This window comes from Saccopteryx bilineata, chromosome 3 (assembly GCF_036850765.1).
Source record: "Saccopteryx bilineata isolate mSacBil1 chromosome 3, mSacBil1_pri_phased_curated, whole genome shotgun sequence".
Classification (NCBI taxonomy): Eukaryota; Metazoa; Chordata; class Mammalia; order Chiroptera; family Emballonuridae; genus Saccopteryx; species Saccopteryx bilineata.
In genome coordinates this window covers 181,201,285-181,225,806 of record NC_089492.1, presented here as the reverse complement: position 1 = coordinate 181,225,806, position 24,522 = coordinate 181,201,285, and the positions used below count along the sequence as shown (strand labels likewise).

Below are 24,522 nucleotides of genomic sequence, written 5' to 3'. Positions count from 1 at the left end.
TGAGACGTCAGCGCGTCCCCTCCTCGCCCCGGGTTCTTCCCCAGCATCGCACTGGCCTCTGCTGTCTCCCTCCGCCCCCTGCTGCGCGCCTGGTTCCTGGACGCTCCGGCTGCGTTGTGTTGTCATTGTGACGTCACAAAGGGACGGGCTGGGATGGAACCTCCTCCTCCATGACGTCAAAAGACGGGCGGGAGGTTCCAGCCCAGCGGGTTGCGAGGGGCGGGGGCCGGGGTAGGCTGCGGAGCCAGGCTGCTACCCCAGAGGAGACAAGTAGGTGGAGGGTGCCCTGGTCCTTAGCCTTCGGCCACCTAGTGCTACCCTGTCCTCCAGGTGAGCGCCGGGAGCCTGTCGTCCTTAAAAGAGTGCCCCAGCCTCGCTGTGATTCTGATCCATTGAGGAGGTCGAGAGTAGGGTGGAGATGCCTTCATTCTGTGGAAATGTTTTCGCTTCCTGTGTTTGCAGGTCTGCTGATGGCGTGGCATTACTACTGTGGTAGTTGGGTCTGCTCACCAGTGCTTTAGAAAAACAAGGAAACAATTCAGCGAAAGCTTTGTTTTGGAGGACCATGTTGTGGATTCGACTACTTTGTCACTTTAAGTCTTATTTGGCGTGTCTTCCCAGGATGTGGCAGGATTCCTTTATGGGTGATGCTGCACAGCAGCAACTGTTGCTCATTCTGGAAGCCTTGAAGTACCTTGGGGGTAGTGCCAGCTGTGCACCTAATGAATATTTTTTTAGGGGGTCAGATGACAGAATACTTTTCATTGATACAGTGTACTTATAAGTACTGGACTCGTAAGTCTTAAGGTGTTTAGTTACTGTGAACCACACAAGAAGAAGCTCTCATTCTGAGTGTTTCCTCTTCTGTAAAATAGAGAAAGTAATACGTGCCATTTATTTCCACCTCACTTTCTGTGAGAAGATTATGTACGTAAAATGATGTGCGTGAAAGATATAAAACAGTATGCTCTTTCTATGTAAGGTGGCATTATTACTCAAGCTGGTGGAAGGCTGCACATTTCCTGCAATTGGTCTCAAAAGCCTTAGATACCTGCCACCTTGCCATTTAGTTTATTGCCTTAGCAAAGCAGAGTTTGGGGGTGGGATTGTAGATGGCAGGCTTTGGGAGAAATGATTGTTATACTTCATATTAAATGACATCCTTGAGAAACCCATAAATTGCAATGTAATCCCCTCTTAATTGTGCTGGGCACTACTCCCACTACAATACCTTAAATAACCGAAAACATTTGCCTTTCAGAGCCCCAATCTACTTAGTAACAGTTGCAAGTTTTGCTCTATGAATGTTTTCTGCCTATCCAGTAGTAACTACTGAGTAGCTGGTTATTCCTAGGGAGAATTAACACATGTGATGTCCAGGCTTCAAAACCATTTGATTAGTGATGTTTTATAGCAGGTATGAGTTTGAAATTAAAATCTCTGCCACTGAAGGTATGTATGATTCATGGTTACAACGAAAGCAAATTACCAGTTTTATTTCTAGGACAGCTCTGGCAGAATTTGTACCACTAGGCTCTAAGTTTTAAGTATCTAATTTTCTGATTTAGCTTTGGCCAGGTAGTTCAGTTGGTTAGAGTGTTATCTTGACATGCTAAGGTGGAGGGTTTGATCCTTGATCAGGGCACATACTAGAATCAACCAGTGAGTGCTAAATGGAAGAAATCGACATTTCTCTCTCTCCCTCCCTTCTTTCTTCTCTCTCTAAGATAAATTTTTTAAAAATGTGGTTTGATTTTAAAAACTGGGAAAAGATTGTTACAAGATTCAATAGCAGGATTTGATGTAATAACAATTACATATAATTGTAAAGAGAAAAGTAGAAGTACATCAAAGTATAGTAGTAGAATGTATGAGCCATACCCCTCTCCTTCCTGCCTTGTTTTACACCCAGTCTAGTTATATTTTATTTTACAGTTCTGGGGGCATAAAACTTGTACACATTATTTAATTTCTGTGTTTTTCCTTTTATGGGCTGTTCACATGGTTTTTTTTTCTGTCTGTCTCTAGTAGTGGAAAATCATTCTCTTTGTCACATAAGTCTATGGCAGAGGCAATTTAGGAGCTTTGATTATGGAAGGAATATTGTTAAGATAAGAGTCCAAAGTTTGTCCCTGAAATTTGAAAGAAAAATAAATTATGTCCAAAGATAACCCAATTTCAGTTACTGCTATCTGGGTTATTGTTAGTTTACTGTAGACAAGTATCTGACTTGTGTGTTCCCCATAGCCACTGGCCCAAATAACCAAGCACATAGAAATATTTGACTTTGACGATATAATGGCTGGTTCTTCTCTCATAGTTTAAACTAGTTGCTTTTGATGTGCTGAGGGCTGTTGACATACTTCCTAGTACCTCAGAAATAACTCCAGTGTGATTTTAATATATACCTTGCTCCAAAGGTTATTTAAACTTTCCTTGTTTGGAAAGAGAAAGTCTTTTGGAATATATAACTGGTGCCTATTACATTCAAAATAGAACTGTTTTACTGTTTTCCTCTTTTCCTCCTTTCAAAGGTGACATGTGAAAGTAATATTATGCTTATAGTACATTAAAACACTTGGTAGAGGCTTAGCTGGAATATTTTTAATCAACTGGTTTGCCTTTGATCATGTGAGGACCCAAACTCCTGACATTTTCATCTGAATGGTTAAAAAGATTTGCAGTCTAAGAAATTTAGTTTTTGGAATTCTAGTTACATGGTTCCTTACTGGTCCACGTATAAGTGTCCCCTAGGATTACAGTAACAGCTCTGCTAACTGCTCTCTACCTCCCCAACCTACTTGCTCTGTTGGCTGCAGAACATCCTGACTGAAGCTCCTGGCTAGTGGGCAGCCCTGGGGTGTGTGTGCCTATGTCCTCTTTGGCTCCCGCCCATAGAAAGCTTGCCAACTGTCAGTTGTTTGTTTCCAAATCTGGTTATTCCAGTTAGTCTTATTATTGCAATTACAGTTAAATATTATGTAATCCTCTGAACGAGTGTGAAAAGACAGTTTGGTTTTTATGAAAACTTTCAGATGAATGTTTTGCGAACACTTGATAAAAATGGTTTGCTAAAAACAATAAAGCTGTTAATTTAGATGTGGGTCTGACAGTGAAAAGATTTCGGGAAAAATCTATGATGATTCTGCACACACATTGCTTTGCAAATGATTCTCTTTTAAGAACCAAACTTTGTATATGTCCACATTTCCTTCCCGACAAACTAAAAAGTACATTTATGTGTTTAAGTTATATGCATGTAATATAAAATAATGCATGCATATAATGCATATATATGCATGCATGCATACACACATGTACCCACACTTTTTTTTCTTCCTTGTTTTCTATTAAGGTTTCCTGCTGAACAGACTTGACATTAGCTAACCAACTTCTGGGCCTTATCACCTCTGATAAGAGTGCTCCCATTGTATTTAGTCTTAATCCCCAAACATTAAACTAGATACCCTGTCTAGTTCATGCTGTGTAACATATCTCAGAGTGGTCCTTCTGAGTTAATTTGTATTACTTTCAGAGTTAAAAACAATTGTGCCAGTTACTGGATGGTAGGGGGTAGAAAGATTAGTGATTTTATGCCTAATTTATATGGAGTTCAGAAGCTTGTATTTTGAAATCCAGCAATTTTATTTTCTTAGTAGGAGGTATTTCTGAAGGTCTGTTCTATTTCAAATCAGTAAGCCTACCTGTTAATGGAAATAGATAAATGGAATGTTTTTGTTGTTGTTGTTGGAATCAATTATCTTGTTTCTTTCCATTTCCAGGTAGCTTTTTCCTTTATCCCTCCAACACCCCCACAGGCCTCAGTTGCTTCTCCAGGCCCCTCTCTTTACCTCTCTGGTTCCTTTTGTCCACAGCCACAAAGCCTTTTCCATATTTGTCTCATTGCAGCTTCTTCCTTTCCAGGAGGTGGAAACCAATGACTTCGGTTTTCTCAAGCTATGATACAGTACTGCTATTTGTTTACTTTTTTTATTTTTTGTAGACAGTTGGAGATTTTTCTTATCCTCTTAAGTGTTAATTTTTCTTAGGATTTCAGTCAACCCCAGTTAGCCTTCTGACGGCCTCACACTTTTTAAAATAAGGTTTTCCTTTATTTCTCATTCTGAATAAAATCATTCAAAGTAGAGCTGAATGATGTAGGAAGTGGCGGCACTGGCTGGACACCCGATGGCTCCTGGTCCAGTAATCCTGCCTGCTTCCGGGACTTCATGTTCCTATCAACTCTTGAAGGTGGTTTTTATCTTTCTTGTTTTCAGGATGTCTGGGATGGGAGAGGGCCTGTTTTTCACATATGTAGATCCTGTCTCAGAGGGTGAACTAGGTCACCTGAGTGAGCAGCTGGACTATAAGCTGCGGTCTCCTGGTTTCTTTCTGTTGTGCGTGTATTGCTCTGGTGAAGATGCTCCCTTCTCTCCTGGGGCTGTCTTTGCCATTTGAAGAAATGCCAGAGCCTGACCTGTGGTGGCACAGTGGATAAAGCGTCGACCTGGAAATGCTGAGGTCGCCGGTTAGAAACCCTGGGCTTGCCTGGTCAAGGCACATATGGGAGTTGATGCTTCCAGCTCCTCCCCCCTTCTCTCTCTCTGTCTCTCCCTCTCCTCTCTAAAATGAATAAATAAATAAATTAATTAAAAAAAAAAAGAAATGCCAGAAGAGCGTGGACTGTAGACACTCTAGTGATCACACAACACACCCACACTCCTGAAAGCATCCTAAGTGAAGACTCAGTCCTGAAATAAGCACCCATATTTGTTGTTTCCATAAGTGAGTTGTTTTCATAGTAAAAAAGAATACTAAGTTCATTTTACAGAAGAGAAAACCAAAGCAAATAGACATTGGCCAGATAGTCGAAGGCTGTATCTCTTCCCCTCTTTTTAGTCCAGATGAAATAGAGGTAAAATAAATGATCAGTGTAACCTCTCAAAGAGGAGGTAAAGCCATAATGGGGGCTGTGGCAGCCCCAGCAGAGGTTCTGGCTTAAGAAAGGGAAGTTAAGGCAGTTTGTCAGCTTCCAGGGACAGAAGGAGTGTATCTTCTCTCAAGAGCATGTTGTGTTTGTTGTGCTTTTTAAACACCAGTTGGTGGAGCTACCCCCTATCCCCAGCTGGCTGTCTTCTTAAGTCCCCTTGGAAAAAGAACTGAGATTCCAGTCCACCTTGGGACTGGCTGGTGTGTACTCTATTTTTAGAAGTGGTTGCCACCGGACCCTGTCCCTTGTACCTGAGGGCCAGTGTGGCGGCATGAGCTTGCCAGGCTTCTGAGTACCTGTTTGATTTTGCAGGTCTGTAACAAATTGATACTTTTCCTGGCACTTGCATTTGTTGCCCCTGGCTTTGCTGCTTGGGGGGGGGCATGGGGCACTGTGGGAAATCATTTGCCCTCAAGCCTTCAGGGTCTGGACCTTCCTGTAAACCAGTGGTTCTCAACCTTTCTAATGCCATGACCCTGCAATACAGTTCCTCATGTTGCGGTGACCCCAAACCAAAAAATAATTTTGGTGGCTACCTCATAACTGTAATTTTGCTACAGTGATTTTTTTTTTTTTTTGTATTTTTCCGAAGCTGGAAACGGGGAGAGACAGTCAGACAGACTCCCACATGTGCCCCACCGGGATCCACCTGGCATGCCCACCAGGGGGTGACGCTCTGCCCCTCCGGGGCATCGCTCTGCCGTGACCAGAGCCACTCTAGCGCCTGGGGCAGAGGCCAAGGAGCCATCCCCAGTGCCTGGGCCATCTTTGCTCCAATGGAGCCTCCCTGCGGGAGGGGAAGAGAGAGAGACTGAGAGGAAGGAGAGGGGGAGGGGTGGAGAAGCAGATGGGCGCTTCTCCTGTGTGCCCTGGCTGGGAATCGAACCCGGGACCCCTGTACGCCAGGCCGACGTTCTACCACTGAGCCAACCGGCCAGGGCCTAATTTTGCTACAGTTATGATTCAGAATGCATTATGTATTTTCCGATGGCTTTAGGCGACCCCTGTGTTTTGGTCATTCAACCCCTACCGGGGTCGCGACCCACAGGTTGAGAATCGCTGCTGTAAACAAAGACTACCCAGATATGTTAATGAGGCAGCATAAGTAACGGGCACATTATTACTCACATAGTCATAGGATGTATAGGGCTGTTAGAAAGGGGAATCCTACTGGCGGTTCATGGGAGCTGTTCTTGAAAGCTAGTGCAGCCTAAAAAGCTTAAATTGGATCATAAGTTCTAATTTTGTAAATTGGTCAGACTCCACCACCCATGAGAAGGAAGACCAGTGAACACTGACATATTTACAGCAGTATTTAGTTACCATGAATCCTAGAAGGTTACTAAACTACAGAGCCACAATTTTGCCCTTCCCTGTTCCTAATAAAGCCCTTCCCTATGCTCATATTTTCTCCAGTGCAACCAGGAAATCTTTTCCAGCAATATTTTTTTTGGGGGTGGGGGAGGAGTGAGAGGGGTCGGTTGTGTGTGTCTTCCATCAGGAGACCCTCTGGTATCCTGGGACAAGCAGCCCAGGTATCCAATGACTGAATCATCTAGAATGTGGGAGACCTTTTGGTGCCCTGTTTTATTGCTCTCTTTTTATATCTGGGTGGTTCTTTCTCCATTATTTCCTAACCACAGTTTGGTTAGGACTTCATCTACAATGGTTGAGTGTGTTGTTATCTCTTGGTTCTGGTTTATGCCAGCTGTTAAAGTGTTTGGTGCCCGTGGGGGCAGAAACAGGTGCCAGGAGGAAATGAGAAGGGATTAGGACAGAGCATGTGTTTCTTGCATTTATTCCTTCCATAGGTTTGCAGAAAGGGGATTAAATGAATGCTTATTCTATTAAGCGCAGTTGGATATAGATATTATTAAAACTTAGAGAGTTTTATGTTTTTGTAGATGCCTTATTACTAGTGCATGGGCTTCAGACATGCAGTACCTTAGATTGGAACAGGCTTGTTTTGAATACAGGGTGGGGCAAAAGTAGGTTTGCAGTTGTTCATATGGAAAATAATACAAAAATTAATAAATAACACGAGTAAACTCTGTTACATACTCACAGCTGCAAAACCTACTTTTGCCCTCCCCCCCTCCCCCATATATAGGGCTTCTCTGTGGTAATGGACAAGATTGGGAATATGAGCTGAGTTCAAGGTTTGGCCTTGCATTGGCTGTGTGACCCCGGGCAGGCACATAACCTTGTTGAGCTGCTTCCTCATCTGGAAAACATGTCCATGTACCTCACAGGCTTGTTGCTGGGAGTTCTAGTAATATTTTTGATATGAAAGCACTTTGTAAACTGCATATATTGCACAAATGCTCAAGGTAGTATTACACAGTTGGAAATCACCAATCTGGAGACATCGGGCCTGCTGACAGCCTTCCTAGCTGACTCAGAAACAAAATGATTTCTGTACTTTGCCTCTTAATAAACTAAATGAATAGCAACAGATATCCTAAAATGCATTTTGGGATATAGAGCAAGGCTTTAAAGATTAGAAGGTGTTGTAATTACTTCCTGCCCTTACCCTCTGTTGGTCATTGAATCTCTTCTGTATTGTCCAACACTTGACTCACATACTTGTCTGGTGGTGAATTAGAAAGTGAGAATTGAGATTAGAGTGGCATTGAGCTAGGCACAGAGATAGATGTTTAAACTAGAGCAGTAATCCTTGATACTGAAAGATCTGATCATGATCCCTTCAGTGGCTTTCAGGATCAGGTCTAAACCAACTTTTGCTAGCACAATGCAAAAGCCCTTCTAGCTCTGTCCTGGGTGTGTACTGCCACCCATTTCAGTTCTGTTTAGCTCAGCCTCTTAGTCTTTGCGTACCCTGGTTCCTCTACTTGCTCAGTGAACAGATTGCGGGAGGAGCCCACCTGCCTGTCTGAGGCCTAACTGAACAGCCTGCCACCCCTTCCCCAATCAGGCAGACCCAAGCCCCCTTTTTCTGTTGACCTGACACCTCACATCTACCTCTAGGTGTTGGAATTATTGTTTACATTTCTCTTACCGTATTAATTCCTTAAGAGTAGGAGCTAAATTTTATGTCATCACACAGTTGAGGATATTTGTTGAATGAAAGCTTTTAGAGTATTTAAAAAATGAGTGGTATGGGAGAGTTGCTGTGGATCTACTGGAAAAAAGGAACTTAACTAATAATTACTTTTATAGCTGAGAAAACCTGAGTTGTCTAGTACTGTTAGGTGACTTGTGTGAGGTTACACATTTTATCAGTGACATCCCAGGACCTGAAATCTAGCCCTGGATACAGTAGAAGCCATTTGGATAGATCTTTTGGGGATGTTTCTTCCTGCCAGGTGAATTCTCAGTTGTCTGTGGTAACTGCAGTAATTGATACATTTTCACATAAAAGTAAAAACCACATGTAATCTTCATGCCTAATTAGGCAGTCTGTTTTTTCCCTTTTCAAAGTGGCTTTTATTTTATTTTTTACTTTATAAGAAATCATTCAAATCAGGCAGCTATACAAAGATAAAAACTGTCATAACTGCACACAGACAGACTTGTACCTATAGAAAAACAGCTTTATGTATGTGGACTCATACTCAGGTGCTGTTCTGTGTTTTTTGCATTTATCTTCTCAGTTCTCAAAATATGATTCTACATTGTTTTATTTATTTATTTTTGTATTTTTCTGAAGCTAGAAACGGGGAGAGACAGACAGACTACCGCATGCGCCCGACCAGGATCCACCTGGCACACCCACCAGGGGGTGACGCTCTGCCCACCAGGGGGCGATGCTCTGCCCCTCTGGGCATCGCTCTGTTGCGACCAGAGCCACTCTAGCGCCTGGGGCAGAGGCCAAGGAGCCATCCCCAGCGCCCAGGCCATCTTTGCTCCAATGGAGCCTCGGCTGCGGGAGGGGAAGAGAGAGAGAGAGAGGAAGGAGACTCGGCTGCGGGAGGGGAAGAGAGAGAGAGAGAGGAAGGAGAGGGGGAAGGGTGGAGAAGCAGATGGGCGCTTTTCCTGTGTGCCCTGGCCGGGAATCGAACCCAGGACTTCTGCACGCCAGGCCGATGCTCTACCACTGAGCCAACTGGCCAGGGCCGATTCTCCATTGTTTTAATGCCTGCAAGGCTCTCCGTGCCAGTTTTCCTTGCCTCGTCTGTCCTTGATGGCCTTTTCAATTTGGGGACTGCTGTATAAAATGGTGTGTGTAGTGTGCTTTCCCTGTATCTTTTTGCACTTAATCCCAAATTACTCAAGGTGGAATTACTGACTCAGAAGTGCCCATGCTGACGATTAGAACCCTCTTACCACACTGCTTTCTTGGAGAAAGGCTGTGCTAATTTATGGGCCCACAGGTGGTACATGTGAGGCCAGAGGATTTGTTTGTTTGTTGGCTTTTAAAAACCAATACAAGCACTTGTAACGAGTAGTAAAGATGTCAATTGGGCTTTATTTAAGTTTCTATTTTCTTTCTTTATCCCCTCTCAGAGTATTAGAATTAAAAGAGATAAAGATATGTGAAAGCACATTGAAAAGCAAAATTGCCTTAAGCACACAATGTGTTATTAATCAGAATGACTGTAGTGGCAAAGGGAAGAAGAGTGTCTGTATAATTCTACAATTACATATTTTATGTTTATAGAAGGGTTTTTTGTGAGAATATAACATACTTCTAGATGACCTGGAATCTAACTGTTTTCATATATGATTTTTAGCCATGTTTGTGAGGTATGGGGTTTGTATGGTTATAAAGGTCCCATGGACTTTGGCTTGGAAGACTATTCAGTTAAACACAGCAGATGTATTCTGGTTGCTTACTGTGCTCTGGCACTATGTTAGAAAACAGGATCTCATCCTTGTCCTGAGAGAATTTAGTTTAGTTGACAGCAGGAGTGCAAAACACTAGGAAGAGAGTGAGTGACATTGGATAAATCACTTTACCACTCTAAGTGTCAGTTTCTTCACCCGTAAAAGAGGGAGCATTATACCTTCCTTATTGGTCTCTTAAAGTCATTTTGGGGAGACATGTTAACACGTGAAATACTTTGTAAATTGTAACTATCTAGACCTTGTTATTCTTATTACAAGTCCCATAGACTGTCATTCTCTAGCCTCAAGGTTGAAGCGGGCACATAGTGTTTCTAGGTCATCTTTGCTGATTACAGCATATCCACGTTGTCTGAGGAAGAGGACAGGAATGGAAATACTATAGCTGCTCAGCACTTTCCTTCTCACTAAGGTTTGCTTTTTCTTCCTAACTTATGGGAAAATGCCATGTGATCTTTATAGCCAGGCATGTTTTGCTTTTTGGTGTTAAAGAGTACTTTTGGATAAACTTCTTTGTGTTCATTTTCAACTCTTTAGTCAAGATATCCCTATAGAGATGGGGTAAAACTTAATGTTTATTGACTTTTCCCAAATTGCCCCTTTCCATTGTTAAGCTGCCCAGAGGACGAAAGCTCTGTGTTCTATTTTGAGCTTGTAATAATGTCTTGATGTTGGGGATGAAAGAGTTTCAACATGAATGGGAGGCATTTCATAAAGAACCATGGTCTGGAGTACCAGTTAAATCGGCAGCACATGATTTTCACCTGCCTTGAAAGGGCTTTGGTTGTATTATTTTGCTGGAGCTGTCTACAACCACACTACACAAGTTGGTCCTCTGTACATGCTACAGGACTTTTCAAACTGATGGTTCTCAGTGGCAAAAAGGCCACCACCTTTGGGAGATGCCAAACAAAAGGCGGAGTTGGTTTCTTAATAGTTGGAACATCATGAAGTGTTTGATGGGACTCTATCTAGAGTTCCCCTGTGCCTTTTAGGAAAGGGGCTGCCAGGGTTCGGTGGGGGATGGAGAAACACCGACCTGTTAGTGAGCCTAATTGTTTTCGTTTGGTTTTGCTTAACATTTAGTTCTACCTGCTCTACAGCCTTGTTCTGGGACTCAGTAGTTGGTTACAGTATTTGAGGGTGGTGTATTTTACATATTTACTTACATACACCACACCTCATTCCAAAAAGGAATTAAGGCTGTGATGAGCAGTTCTCCTTGGACAAATAATTTTTGCTTTCAGTTCACTTTCTAAATCCAAAAAGTGACAAACAGATTAAAATATGGGCAGCAAGCAGTAGTCATTCTCAACCCAGCAGTGTTTGGGCCAAATAACTTTTTGTTTTTGGCTTTGGAAACTTGTTGACCTAAAATTTAAAGGTGAGTTTTGTTAAGTAGTAATGGTATTGCCACCCTGACAGAATTTTGGATCAGAAAGAATTTTGAAGATGCATTAAAGTAATCCTCAAGTCACAGAGATGAGAATTCTGTTTAAATATAGTGTGTGTGTGTGTGCGCGCGTGCGCGCGCGTGTGCGTGTGCACACACGCGCAGATCAGGAAGGACCTGGATTTAATAATGAAGTTCTCTGGTAGGGGTGATTGGTTGAAGTTACAGCATGAGTCAGTGTTCTGTGTCTTTAAAAGTGTTTTCAAGTATTCATTCTGTATTGTAATCTTTAGAACTACTGTTAGGATTCCAGACCACTGCGGTTTAAACTTAGTTGGAATCTGCAAGGTGGCTGACAGAGTGAAAAAAAACTACACATTCAGCTTGCCTAATTGTCCCAGAGTCTGGGCTCTGGCGGATCTGAGCCATGGATCAAGGCTGCTGGTCAAGGATTGGGTAATACTGTTTCAGTGCTACTAGAGCCCCTACCCCCACTCCCAGCTCAGTATAAACACCATCAATTAGTTCTGCAGAAAATCTCGCTACAAATCCGTGCTTCAAGGCTTCATGTTATACCAAATTCTTCTCTAGATGAGAAGCACACGCTGTTGAACTTGTGATAAATCAGAACTTGAATGATGCTATTAAAGTGGATTTTCTTTTGGCCCTGGTAAGCTGGAAGGCATGAGGAGCTGGAGAGGATGGGTCTGACCTGGAAGTAGCTGAAGCTAAGAAAGTATTTTTTCTTCTTCTAATTCTACTCCCTGCTCTAATTGAGTGATGGTGATTGCTACCCCAACACTGATGTGGTCCGAAATGAAACACTCCACTGGACTTTTCTCCTTCTTCCTCCTATGCGGTTTGCTGGAGTTGTCATGTTATTTCTTTCCAGAATTTATTGGAGCAGTAGGCAAAGCCTCTTGGGGGAGTATAAATAATGATGATTATAAAAACAGTCAGTTTACCTAGTAAGGCCATTATCTTTGACTTGCAAAAGCTTTTACAGCCAGACATTGTTTGCTTACAGTTGTTTAATACAAATGAAGACCTTAATGGTACCTATTGTAAGAGGAATCCTTTTTTGTACACAGAGGTCATTTCAATAAAAAACAGAACACCTTGCCCAGGGATAACTGCTTGTTTCTTTGGACAAGCATTATGTATGATCCAGGGAAAGCCTTGGGTGGTGGTTCATGGTTGCTTTTTTTCTTCTCCCATCAACAGCAAATAATTCTCTCTGCTGGATGTTAAAAGATTTTTAAAGTTGATAAGTAATACCTAGTTTGCCTTTGGAGTTTCCTCTTTCTAACTGCTTTCTGTCCAATTGATGAATTGAAAGATGGATTTAAAATTAAAGAAATTGTATGAGTTGGCAATGATACTGAATAAATATATGTAAATGGTAGCTTCTCATGCTCTTAAAGCCCACAGTATAGCTTTAGGGGAATAGGAAGGTTAAAGTTCAGTTTTTATTTTTTGGGAGAGTGAAGGGCCCCCCACCTATGACACTTTAAAGCAGTGTTTCCCAACCTTTTTTGTGCCTTGCCCCACCTTAACCTTTCTAAAATTTTTATATCCCCCCCTATGTAACATACATAATTTTTAACATTAAAAAATTGATTTGTTCACTTAATAAACATAAATGATAGGTTCTAGGAAGAAATCACTATGAAATTGTTAACAAAACACAGTAAGTAAAATTTCAAAACATATAATGAAAAACAAATTTAAATTCCAAATAATTTTAATACAGATTTTTCTATATTAATTTATTATTTTAATTTAGTGTGATCCTTGCACTTGATGCTTGCTGCACAGAGATTTTGTATTAGGTTCCAATTTGGTTAGCTTTAGTCTCAAGTCTCCACGTTGTGTTATATCCAGCCGATTTCTTTTTTTGATCAGTAAATCATTTACAGCACTAAATACACATTCAGCTAAAAATGAAGATGGAAACGGTAGCAATAGTTTCCTTGCACATTTGGTTGAATTTGGGTATTTGATTTCTGTTTCCTCACAAAGCCATGCCATCGCTCCTTTGATATTAAATAAAGCTTTAACTGACTCATCATTTTGCAATTCTGCGAGCTCTTCTTGATACTGCATATTTGATATATCAGACAAATCCACTAACATTGGCTGCATCATCCATGTTGGGAAATCAATTTGTTTTAAATCAGAAAATCTTTCTTTTAAATCAGCCGATAGAATATTCAAATGATTGACAATAACAAGTAAAGCGATATCAGTTACTTCACATTTTTGGAGCCAATGAAACTGTTTAAAGTTTTTGTTGTTAATATGTTTCTGACATAAATATTGGTAATGAAACCAAATATCTTTGCTTTTGCATCGACAAGAGTTTTATTTGGCTTATTTAATATATTTAGTTTTTCAAAGATATCGGCTAAATAACTCACAAATGCTTTACCATCTATTGTTAACAGATACTTCATTTCAGGTTTGTCGCTTAAAAAATCACTAAGAGTATCAAACAGTTCCATAAATCTTTTCAAACAGTTTCCTTTAGATAGCCATCTTACTTCAGTATGAAGTAAAAGTCTCACATGGCCTTCATTTTGTTCTTCACAAAATAGCTTGAAAAGACGCTCACATTTGGCACTAGCTTTAATAGCATTAACACACTTTATTACTGTATGTAATACTTCATTCAGAACAGGCAAGATGTTTTTAGCTACCAAGTTTTCCCTATGAATAACACAATGCACAAGAATCATTTCTGGATTCGCATCTTTCATCAATTTTAAGCAGCCATTTTTCTTGCCCATCATATTGGGAGTACCATCTGCAGCACAAGATGTTATATTTTTCATTGGTATATCATTGACATCTAAGTAGTTTTTTAGCTTATTATATATATCTTTGGAGGTAGTGGTGCTTTCTAATCTTTTACAGAACAACATTTCTTCAGCAAAATGTCCTTTATCAATATATCTTACGTAAGTTATCAATACTGCCTCACTGTCTCTCAAAGTTGATTCATCCATTTGCAAGGAGAATTTTCTTGTTTTCAGCTTTTCAATAAGTTGTTTTTCAATATCCTCACTCATTTCATCTATTCTTCTGCTAACAGTATTGTCACTGAGTGGCATAGCTTTTACATCTTTGTCATTTTTTTCAAGAACCGTTTTTAGAAATGCTGATATTGATGGTTTTATTAAATTCTCTCCTATAGTGTGATTTTCTCCAGTTTTAGCGACGAATAAAGAAATTTGATAACTAGCCTCAAGAACACGATTATTAGTTGAAGTATGAGCAGTAGAGACTTTAATGTTGTTCTTTTTCAAAATTTTTCTTTTAAAGTTTTAAAGTAACTCAAATCTGAATTAATATGAGCACTATGTTTCGCCTTCAAATGTGCCTCAAGACGACCTCGTTTCATTGATTCGTTGGTCAAGCATTGCTGGCATAAAAGACAAAAAGGAATCCGCTCATCGTGAACAGCGGGTATGAACCCAAATTTTAAATATTCCTCCGAATATTGACGAGTTTTTTCCTTGCTTGCACCACTCATTTTACTATGGACTATAAGAAATAAAAATAAGATCAATTAAAAACTAATATTAAAATATGTGTTAAAATATATTCAATGTGACATAGAGTAAACGTATACTAAAAATTCATATTTATTTAAATGTATATAACACATTTACTACACTACCACCGCAAATCAAAAGGTATCTTTATTTTTTCCACTTGACAAAATTTTCTGGAAAGTTATGCTTCTAAAATTAAAATTGTTGTGCATGCACTATTATAGCCCCAATAATATTTATAAAATATTAGTGCTTTCTAGCCCCGATACAAGAAGTACTTAATAAAGAGTTTAATATTGATAAAAATAAAATCAAATACTTACCAATTATATCTATACAATATATATGTATATTTATTAAATCAACAAGCTTTTACAACAGTTTTGACTGACACTTATTTTAAATTAACACCAACTGAATGATGTGAAACACTACAGAAGTTGCGATGGCCCAATTAGGTGAGAATAACTGCGTTGTTTAGTGAGTTTTTAAAACGTCCGGGGTTCCCCGCAGCAGACGGCACGCTCCGCGGTGAACCCAGGACGAAGTTTACTTGACGACGCCAATCACCCAGTTGATATTTTGGTCTCGTCAAACGAAATTATACTTAATAATTATTTACCGCAATTATTTAAGAATTGCATTTTTTGTTAAATTTGGCACCGATATCTAGCATTGCATTTAAATGGCCCGGGGCAAAAGAGTTAAAGTCGTGTCGAGTCCATTTTCAGATTGCCCCCCTTAACTATCGAATTGTCCCCCTGTGGGGCGTGGGCCCCACGTTGGGAAACACCACTTTAAAGTCTTAACTACAGTATTTATACTCTTGGCACACGTCCTTTCTGCTGTATCTTTAGCAAAGTGTCAGTCCTTTTTAGCCTTTCTTTTTTTAAAACTAAACTTATTCCAGTTCTTTTGGCAGTTCTTCAGCTATTTTTCTTCTGGCATTTTCAGTGGTAGTTCAAGACGAAAGGCATCTTAGGCATCTCAGTCTTTCCCCGAGTGTTTTGGATGTAAATACAAATTTTTTTCCCCTTACAGTTCAGTGGTTTTTAGTATATTCAGAGTTGTGCAACCATCACCACTGTTAATTTTAGAACATTTTTATCACGTGAAAAAGAAACTCATACCCATTGGCCATCACTCCTCATTTCATCCCAGTTCCTCCAGTCTCTGGCAACCACTTTCTGTCTGTATGAATTTGCCTATTTAAGACGTTTCATATATGTAAATGGAATCATACAATAGTTGGCTTTTTTGTGACTGGCTTCTTTCTAGCATAGTGTTTTCAGGATCTGTTCATGTTGTATGTTATCAGTATTTCATTCCTTTTTACGGCTGAATAATACTCCATTGTATGGACATACCACCTTTTTGCCTATCCATTCATCAGCTGATGGACCTGTGGGTTTCCACCTTTTGGCTATTGTGAATAATGCTATGAGTATTTGGGTGCAAGTTTTTATGAGGATGTTTGCCCTCCTCGTAGAATACTTTGAATTAGAAAACTGTACACATATGCATTATTGTTAGATTTATTTACTGCTCTTTCACTAACCTGCTAAGCTGTTGCTCTCAGCTTTTGTCTTTGAGCCTCTGTGTTCTGTTGAGCAGTGCTAGCACTAAGCCCTCACCTTCCTTGCCTTAAGGGGGTGGGGCTCCCATTCTCTTTACTGCCTGACTGCCCCTCTTCACTGTGTATGTGGGTGCCCAGGAATGGCCTTATTTCTTCTGTCCTTTTGTACACTGTAAACACTGTTTCCACACGTTTATGTTAGAACCACATGCTCCATTTGCTTAACTGAAAAAATGATGGGACTTTGCATTTCATCGTGTGGGGAGTTACTTTTTGTTGGGTGCTCAGGTGTTTTCGGCTGTGGTTGAGTCTTCAGTTGCATCTTCGCATTGTGTTTTCCACATAGTTTTCGGAGTGGTAGAGTTAGAAACGCTGGCTCCTGTGGGGAGTGCAGAGAAGGACTAGGATTTATTTTCCTGCCTTACCTTCAGTTTTGATTTTCTAGTGGTTACCTATGTTAACATTCTTTGGCAAAGTACTGTGAGCAGTAGAACCATTTTCTGCCTAGAAACTCTCCCTGACTTTGTTGCTCCTGTTAAGCTTGCTATAACGTGAATGAAATAATGCTTTTTAAAAAAGGCCCTGCATTATGAACTGAACTCCTTTAAGAAATGGAGTTCTTTTAAGGAAGAGGGATGGAGCCATGTTTTCTTTCGATTTCCTCATTTTTTTTTTAAGGTGAGAGGAGGGGAGAGTCAGGTGCATGCAGACTCCTGCATGTGCCCCTGTTGGTCCCCCTTCCCTTCAGACCCCCTCCCCCTGTCAACACCGTCTTGGGTTGAGCTTGAGTACCGAGGTATTTCTACCAACTGAGGCAGATACCTCCAAGGAAGCGATCTTCAGTGCCTGGGACCATGCTCGAACCAATCAGTGGCTGTGGGAGGGAAAGAGAGAGAGAAGGGGGAGAGGGAAGAGGGAAGAAGCAGATGGTTGCTTCTCCTGTTGTGTGCCCTGACTTGGAATCAAACCCAGGATGTCCATACGTAGGGCTGACGCACTGTCCACTGAGCCACCGGTGAGGGACTGATTTTCTGATTTTTACGGGATATAGTTTTGCCAAGCTGGTGTGAAATTGTTGAGATAAGATTGGCCTCTTGTTTGAGTCAGGGGCTTTTTGCTCATTTTTAGATGTTCAGGGAAAGGATGAAGCAATAGATGAGAGGTTGGGTGTTGAAGAAGTCACATGGCCTGAGGGTGTTCCAACGAGAAGTAGACAGTGTGTGCTCTACATCTCTGGGAGTGAACATCTTGGTGTGGCCTTTTCAAGATTGAGATTCCTGGTGAGGATCAAAAGCAAAAGACCAGTATGTCTGCCAGTACTTGGAATCTTACTTATTGCATAGTGCTCTCAAGTTTAGTATCAAAAACTTCCTTCCTAATGATATTAATCATGCTTTACGTGATATTACACTGTTCAGTGTTTCTGGTACAGCATTCTGTTCCAAATTGACTCTTGTGCTTAGGCATTGATTTGGCTTACCTAATGGGGAGCTATCACATTTTTCTATAGTGGTCAAATAACCAGGAATTTTCAAGATTATATACCTTCCTCAATTTAGAAGGTAGGTGTGAGTGAGTGAGTGAGTGTATGTGTGCACGCGTGTGTATGATTATCTGAGAAGCAGTTAACTGTTTTAAACTTTGCATTGTTTAACTGGAAAACTGTGTTCTATTCTGCTGAGCTGCCTTTGTGTGCCGTACCTATAACCTGTACACATACTTGTGTTGTTCCAAAAACAAATGCCACATCCTCCTACTAAAGTTGGCTTATTAGAGCTAATTTTAAGAATTGAGTTAGAACTGCCCTATAATGTAATGCAGAATATTTCCCAATAATGCCTAGGTTAACAATAATAGTCTTGCTGTATTGTGCAAAAAAGGCTTCTGTTCAGACCCAGCTGGGTTTCAGGCTTAATTCATTGCTCTATGGTGGGATCACCACAGCTGCTGTGGGGCCTTTACAAATGCAAAAAAGCTGTCAGTGTTTGTTTCATCAGCTGCATAAGTGATGAGGCCAAGTTGAGGAATCCATTCCAGCGCGCAGTGTGCAGGCTGTAGCCATTATTGTTTACAGAATTAGTTTGTTGGAGCTTTAAAATAGTTGGCACATCCACCATCCTTTAAAAGCACAAGGCCTAAGAAACAGGACCCGTTGGTTGTCCTTGCAATGTTGGCCAGATCCAGCCCAGCTCTTGTCTTTAACAGTCACTGATCCAGTGTGTGCTGAGGGACTGACCGTCTTTTGGACAAGGTGGGGGTACTGAATTATTGTTTCTTTAGTTCTGCATCTCGAATGTAGGTTTGCATTCGTTTGGTAAGTTATTTAGAGTTCCTTAATTGTAATAGAATTTTAAAGCTTTAGTCATCCTCCCTGCTCCAAATAAGTATAGGATTGTCAGCTGAGGCAATACAGTACAGTAACATTCTTGATTCAGCTCTATGTGATTTATTCTGTGAAGTGATACTGCTGTTGGGAATCGCCCTCATTTTACTTGTGGATACCAGAGTTAAGTCTACTTTTTGGCTACAGAAAGACCCACTGGACAGGTCATTTTTCAGTCATTTAGGGGTTGTCCCTGCAGGGCCCATCAGTGGATGTTGACCTGGTTTAGTCACGGCAGCATGTCCAGTTTCTGGACTGGGCACCCATGCCTTTGGGACCTGTGTCCATGGTCTTTCACAGGATAGTGTGGAAATTATCCTAGCCCCACTTTAATTTTAACCTGGTTTATTTCTAGCCCCCTTCTCCTGCAGTCCAGGGGTCTTTCTGGACTTCATGCTTAATGGAAGCTGGAAGGCACTGGTGGTGGCCTGTCTGTACAGGTTTTAAAAGTAGAGCTTGTTGGGTCTGTCAGCCAACAGGGATGAATAATGGTGTTTCTTTCTTCCCAGCTGGAAAGATCCCAAAGTGCTTTCCATATTCATAAAAAACATGGCACGAGCTCAGGGTCTCCAAACTATAAGTCAATACTCATCAGCTTTATCTGAAATAACTGCCACATGTGCTCTTTATTTTATTTTATTTTTTACAGAGACAGAGAGTCAGAGAGAGGGATAGACAGGGACAGACAGACAGGAACGGAGAGAGATGAGAAGCATCAATCATTAGTTTTCTGTTGCGCAGTGCGACACCTTAGTTGTTCATTGATTGCTTTCTCATATGTGCCTTGACCGCGGGCCTTCAGCAGACTGAGTAACCCCTTGCTCAAGCCAGCGACCTTGAGTCCAAGCTGGTGAGCTTTTGCTCAAACCAGATGAGCCCATGCTCAAGCTGGCAACCTCAGGGTCTCGAACCTGGGTCTTCTGCGTCCCAGTCTGATGCTCTATCCACTGCGCCACCGCCTGGTCGGGCGCCACATGTGCTCTTAATTCCCTTATGTCTCCACATTTTACCTTGCAAAGTGTCGGGAGCCCAAGAGGACAAATGATTCCAATGGATCCCGGGTCATGTTTGTGCTGATTAAGCAGAGTTTGGGCATTCTTTGGCTTCCCTTCCTTCCTTCCTCCCTCCTTCCCTCCCTCCCTCCCTCCCTCCTTTCCTTCCTTCCTTCCTTCCTTCCTTCCTTCCATCCATCCATCCATCCATCCATCGATTTACAGAGAGGAAAGGGAGGGAGAGAAACATTCATTTGTTCCACTTAGTTGTGCATTCATCAATTGCTTCCTGTATGTGCCCTGACCAGGGATCAAACCTATAACCTTATTTCTGGACAACACTCTGATCCACTGAACTAACTGGCTAGGGCAATGTGCATCACTTTTATTTTTATTTATTTAAAAAAATATTTTATTTATTGATTTTTAGAGAGAGAGAGAGAGAGAGAGAGAAGGGGGAGGAGCAGGAAGCATCAACTCCCATATGTGCCTTGACCAGGCAAGTGCATGGTTTCGAACCAGTGACCTCAGCATTTCCAGGTTGATGCTTTATCCACTGCACCACCACAGGTCAGGCCGTGTGCATCACTTTTAAAGACCATTTCTTTGGGGGGAAGGCATGGTCTCTAACAAGTATATTTTAGTTCTTACTTATAGTGAACTTCCAATATCAGTTTAGACTCTTTACTTTCTTCTCAACACCATCCAGCTACCATCACACACATACTCACCCTAGAATAGTAGCACTGGAAAGGGAACCAGCAAAGTGAACTTCACATCTTCTTCTCCGAGGGAAAGACTAATTTGCAGGGCCTCTTAAGGAAGCTGCAGTTTCATGGTCATTGTTCTCTACCTAGCAGTGCTTGGTTGTGCTCCAGAAAAGCCATTGCCCAACCTATTTCTCATAGTTAGAGTGTTATATATTTTGAGCTTTAGGAATCTTTTATCAAGGCTCCTTCTGCTTATATTGAGTTATCTCGAAACAAAAATATATTCTTGTTTTATTTAGTTTGTTTGAAAGCACTGTATTTTTAGTGTTTTAAAAACAGTTTTGTGAATACATATTTAAGCAACTGTGTATGGGAACACACGTGGTCTATGTGTGTGCGTGTTTGTTCATTTTTTTACTTAAATGTCACTTCATGACCGCCAGAGACTTATTGTTCTAAATAAGGACAGCAGCGGCCCATCGAATGTCTGCCCTGCCATTTCTTTAGCCGACTGCCCTGAGAGATCTCTGGGCCTCATCCTAAAGGCAGCCTCAGTGTTCTCCACTGCAAAATGGGATGCAGCTGCCCCACTGAGCAGAGAGCAGGTGTTTTAATGTGCATGCATGGTAGCCGTTCCCTTGCACCTGCACATCAGTGTCATTTTCTTAAACTGCCTTGAGGGAGGGTTTGAAATAATAGACACAACAACTTGTTAGATGGCAAACTATTACTTAAGTTGTTCTCCTTTGGCTGTAAGGAGAGGTGGTTAATTTAACACTCTGAACATGAAAAATGTGTCCACAGAGAGCCTGGGCTTCCTGGAGTATCATTCTCCTGACCTCAGTGTCCTCCACCCATTAAAAAACAAAACAAAACAAAATAAAAATAAAACTTGGGTGAGCAGTTCACTAGCATTTGATGGAGAACCAAGTGCCTTTGCCCACATTGGCCTACAGATCTGCTGAGGGGAAGCAGAAGTCCTGGGGATGCCAGCTCCTAGGCCTGAGTCCTAACCAGCTGTAAGGGTGTCAGTTGTGAAATAGTCCAGGTTGAATATTGTTCTTAGAATCAAGTTTCAAATAATAAAAACAGAGACAGACTTGGAATACTCTGAGAGTGGAATATGCCGGTTCTGGTGAGATTTCTGGTTATTATTTCAGCCCATGCTGTTGAAACATTTAATGGGAGGACATTTCATTGGCTCTTCTGTCTTCAAAAGTCTTGTGTGATGTAGGAAGGAGATTTCACCCTGGTCTCAATAGTGAGGACCTTAGACAGCCTCCTTGTTGTTTGTCTAATACCTCTTTGTTACGGTACGTTCATGTAGAAACAGGCTGTTTGCATCCTCATCTCTGGAGGGCTATATATTTTATATTCCTGAAGATGTTGTGTTACTTGAGGCCCTGGGACTAAGCTCTATTCATCTGAGGGTTCAGCAGGGGAAAAGGGCGGTTCTATGGAGTGTGTATTGACACAGCCTACCAGAATGCTAGTGGGTCAGAACTTAAGGCCAGAGTTATAGAGAGGAATCAGCCATTTATACTCTGGTCATAATGAGGATGTGGACTGCTCCCCACCCCCAAGGGGGGATTGGATGGTGGATGATAAAGAAACCTTTGTGCCTAACTGCATATTTGTTTACAGGAAATTGTGATAAGGGGTAGTGACCACCTTTTTTTTTTCTTCTCTGCAAAGTCCATACCCATTACTGATACAAAAATTTAAAACAAAACCTTAAAACCCTCTCAGTGTATTTGACATGAATTAGGTTTTCATAATGGCATAGCTAGACTTTCCTACATAAGAGTTTAACAACACAACTGAAAAGTACATCTTTGAGCTTTTATGATTGTTGGCAGTGGTTATCTTGCTGCTGCTAATAGAAACTAAAAAGTTCATTTGCCAAAATGATTGTCATTTCCTTCTTAGGGTGCAGCTTAACTCCGAGACTTCATTTAGTCAGAGGAAAATGGTTGCCACCTTCCTGTTAAGCGTCTTTCCATTGTCCAGTTGTGACAGAATGACTGTTGGGGAGGCCTGGGGAGATGGGAGTAAAATAAAGGAACAGCTAAGAAGTGCTTCTGCAGAATGTGTGCTTCTGTCCAAAAGCCTGCCTGGAAAGGACGGTGGCTTTAGAAAGGGGTAGAGTGGGAGGGGGTAGCAATCGCTGAAGCATGACAGCCTCCAAAGGCTCCTGGGACTTAAAAGCAAAAAAGGAAGCTTTTTGCAGATCTTCCCCTTGCACACGTCTTCCTCTGCACCATCCATTCTCCCCCGCTGATTTGTAAATCTCCCAGTTGGAAATTTTTAACATGGGAGAGCTTCTTCCCTGCTTCAGTTGGCAGGATGCTCAAACACAGCTGCAAAGAATTTGCTTCTCCTTTTCACAGCATCACTCATTTAAAAGCATTAGTGGGACTACAAAACAAAATTAAAACTTGAGGATTTTTCAGAAGTGGGAGCCAAGTTTAATTACAGTCAAGGAAGTTGGGGGCTAGAACTCTTTTGTTAAGTCTCTTAAAGTCAAGGCATGTGCCTGTGGCAGGCAAGGTGGAAAATGCCAGCAGCTGTTCCCAGTGAGGAAATTTAAGGCTTCTTGTCTGATTGGTGCTTGGGGAATATCTTAAGAGTTTATCAAAACGTGCTGAGCCAACATCTCTTGGTGGCCTCAAAATAGTTGACACTTTGTTAGGTAGTTGCCTCCTTGTTAAAGGAGGAAAATCCTTAATAATGTTCTGTCTCCGCTCAACCCAGTCTGAATGCCCCATACCCCATGCTCCACCCCTAATCCCAGACCATGCCACTGGGCTGTAAAACTTATCTAGAAAGTGCAGTTTCTGACTTGATAACTGACTTCTAACATTGGCATTTTAACTTTTTAGTATACTTTGAGATACCCCTGAACATTTGGGTGATAAATATGTTTCTTGGTATTGGATGTTCGCAAAAGACTGCTTTTGCTCTGCAGGAAAATGCTCTCTGTTGCTCAGGCAGCATTTGTGTGTGTGAAGTGCTTTCACTGATGAACAGAGAATAGACCAGAGCCCAGTCAGGGTCCACCACTGAGCTGTGGTTACTTCAGACCAGGATTGTCAACAGAGAGGATGCTTATATGATTTACCGACAGATTGAAGAGAAATTTAATATTTGGTGACATGACCTTAAACTGAGTTTTGCCAGGAGATTAACTTCATCACAACCTTCTTAATTTCTTTTCTGAGAAGTTATATAAAAATTGTGTTGTGTGGTTTTTTTTTTTTTTTTTTTTTTTTACAGAGAGAGTCAGAGAGAGGGATAGACAGGGACAGACAGACAGGAACGGAGAGATGAGAAGCATCAATCATTAGTTTTTCATTGTGCATTGCGACATCTTAGTTGTTCATTGATTGCTTTCACATATGTGTCTTGACCGCAGGCCTTCAGCAGACTGAGTAACCCCTTGCTCGACCCAGCGACCCTGGGTCAAAGCTGGTGAGCTTTTGCTCAAACCAGATGAGCCCGCGCTCAAGCTGGCGACCTCGGGGTCTCGAACCTGGGTCCTCTGCATCCCAGTCTGACGCTGTATCCACTGCACCACCACCTGGTCAGGCTGTGTGTGTAGTTTTGCTGTTTTTATTTAACACAAGGAATATATACAAAGGGAACATACTCATTCCTTAGTGCTTTTGTAGATTTTAACACTTCTTCAATTGAGGAAATGATTTTACTCAGGACCTTGAGGATCTGTGCATTTGATCCAGATCATTTGTTAGGTAGTCCGACAATCCCCTTCTCTCATTGCACAGGTATGGAACTGATACTTTAAGAAGCTTAATGGTTTCGAGTCCTTTCAGGCTACTGTGTAGTAGAGCCAAAACTTGAAAAGTGCCTTTGGACTTTACAGGGATGGTGTTATAGAAGTGTTGGGTTTGGTGTGGGTTTTGCTCTGCTTTGAAAAAGCTGTGGAACTGCATGTAAGTTACTTTACTTTTTCATAGTAGTTTTCCTAAGTTGTGAAGTTGTACTGTATGATGGGAACATCGAGTTCCCCTCCAGAATACTATGATTTTTGTCTTATATTTCCCCCTTTTTTTGTAGCCCAACTTCCTTTTTGCTTTACTCAGTTTTGACTCCAC

At 41.3% G+C, this 24,522-nt stretch overlaps 1 protein-coding gene across 3 annotated transcripts in view; it reads left to right on the top strand.

The window, feature by feature from the left end:
* JARID2 (jumonji and AT-rich interaction domain containing 2) overlaps positions 1-24,522 on the top strand; it is a 321,993-nt gene that overhangs the window by 2,548 nt on the left and 294,923 nt on the right. The window contains exon 1 of one of the 3 annotated variants that reach the window (XM_066268348.1): positions 312-330. The exons of 1 other annotated variant lie outside the window; for it this stretch is intronic. The gene's annotated coding sequence lies outside the window, so the exon portion shown is untranslated. Of the gene's footprint in view, positions 1-311; positions 331-10,193; positions 10,209-24,522 lie in introns of those variants that run through there. One more of the 3 variants, XM_066268349.1, reaches the window with a different exon arrangement.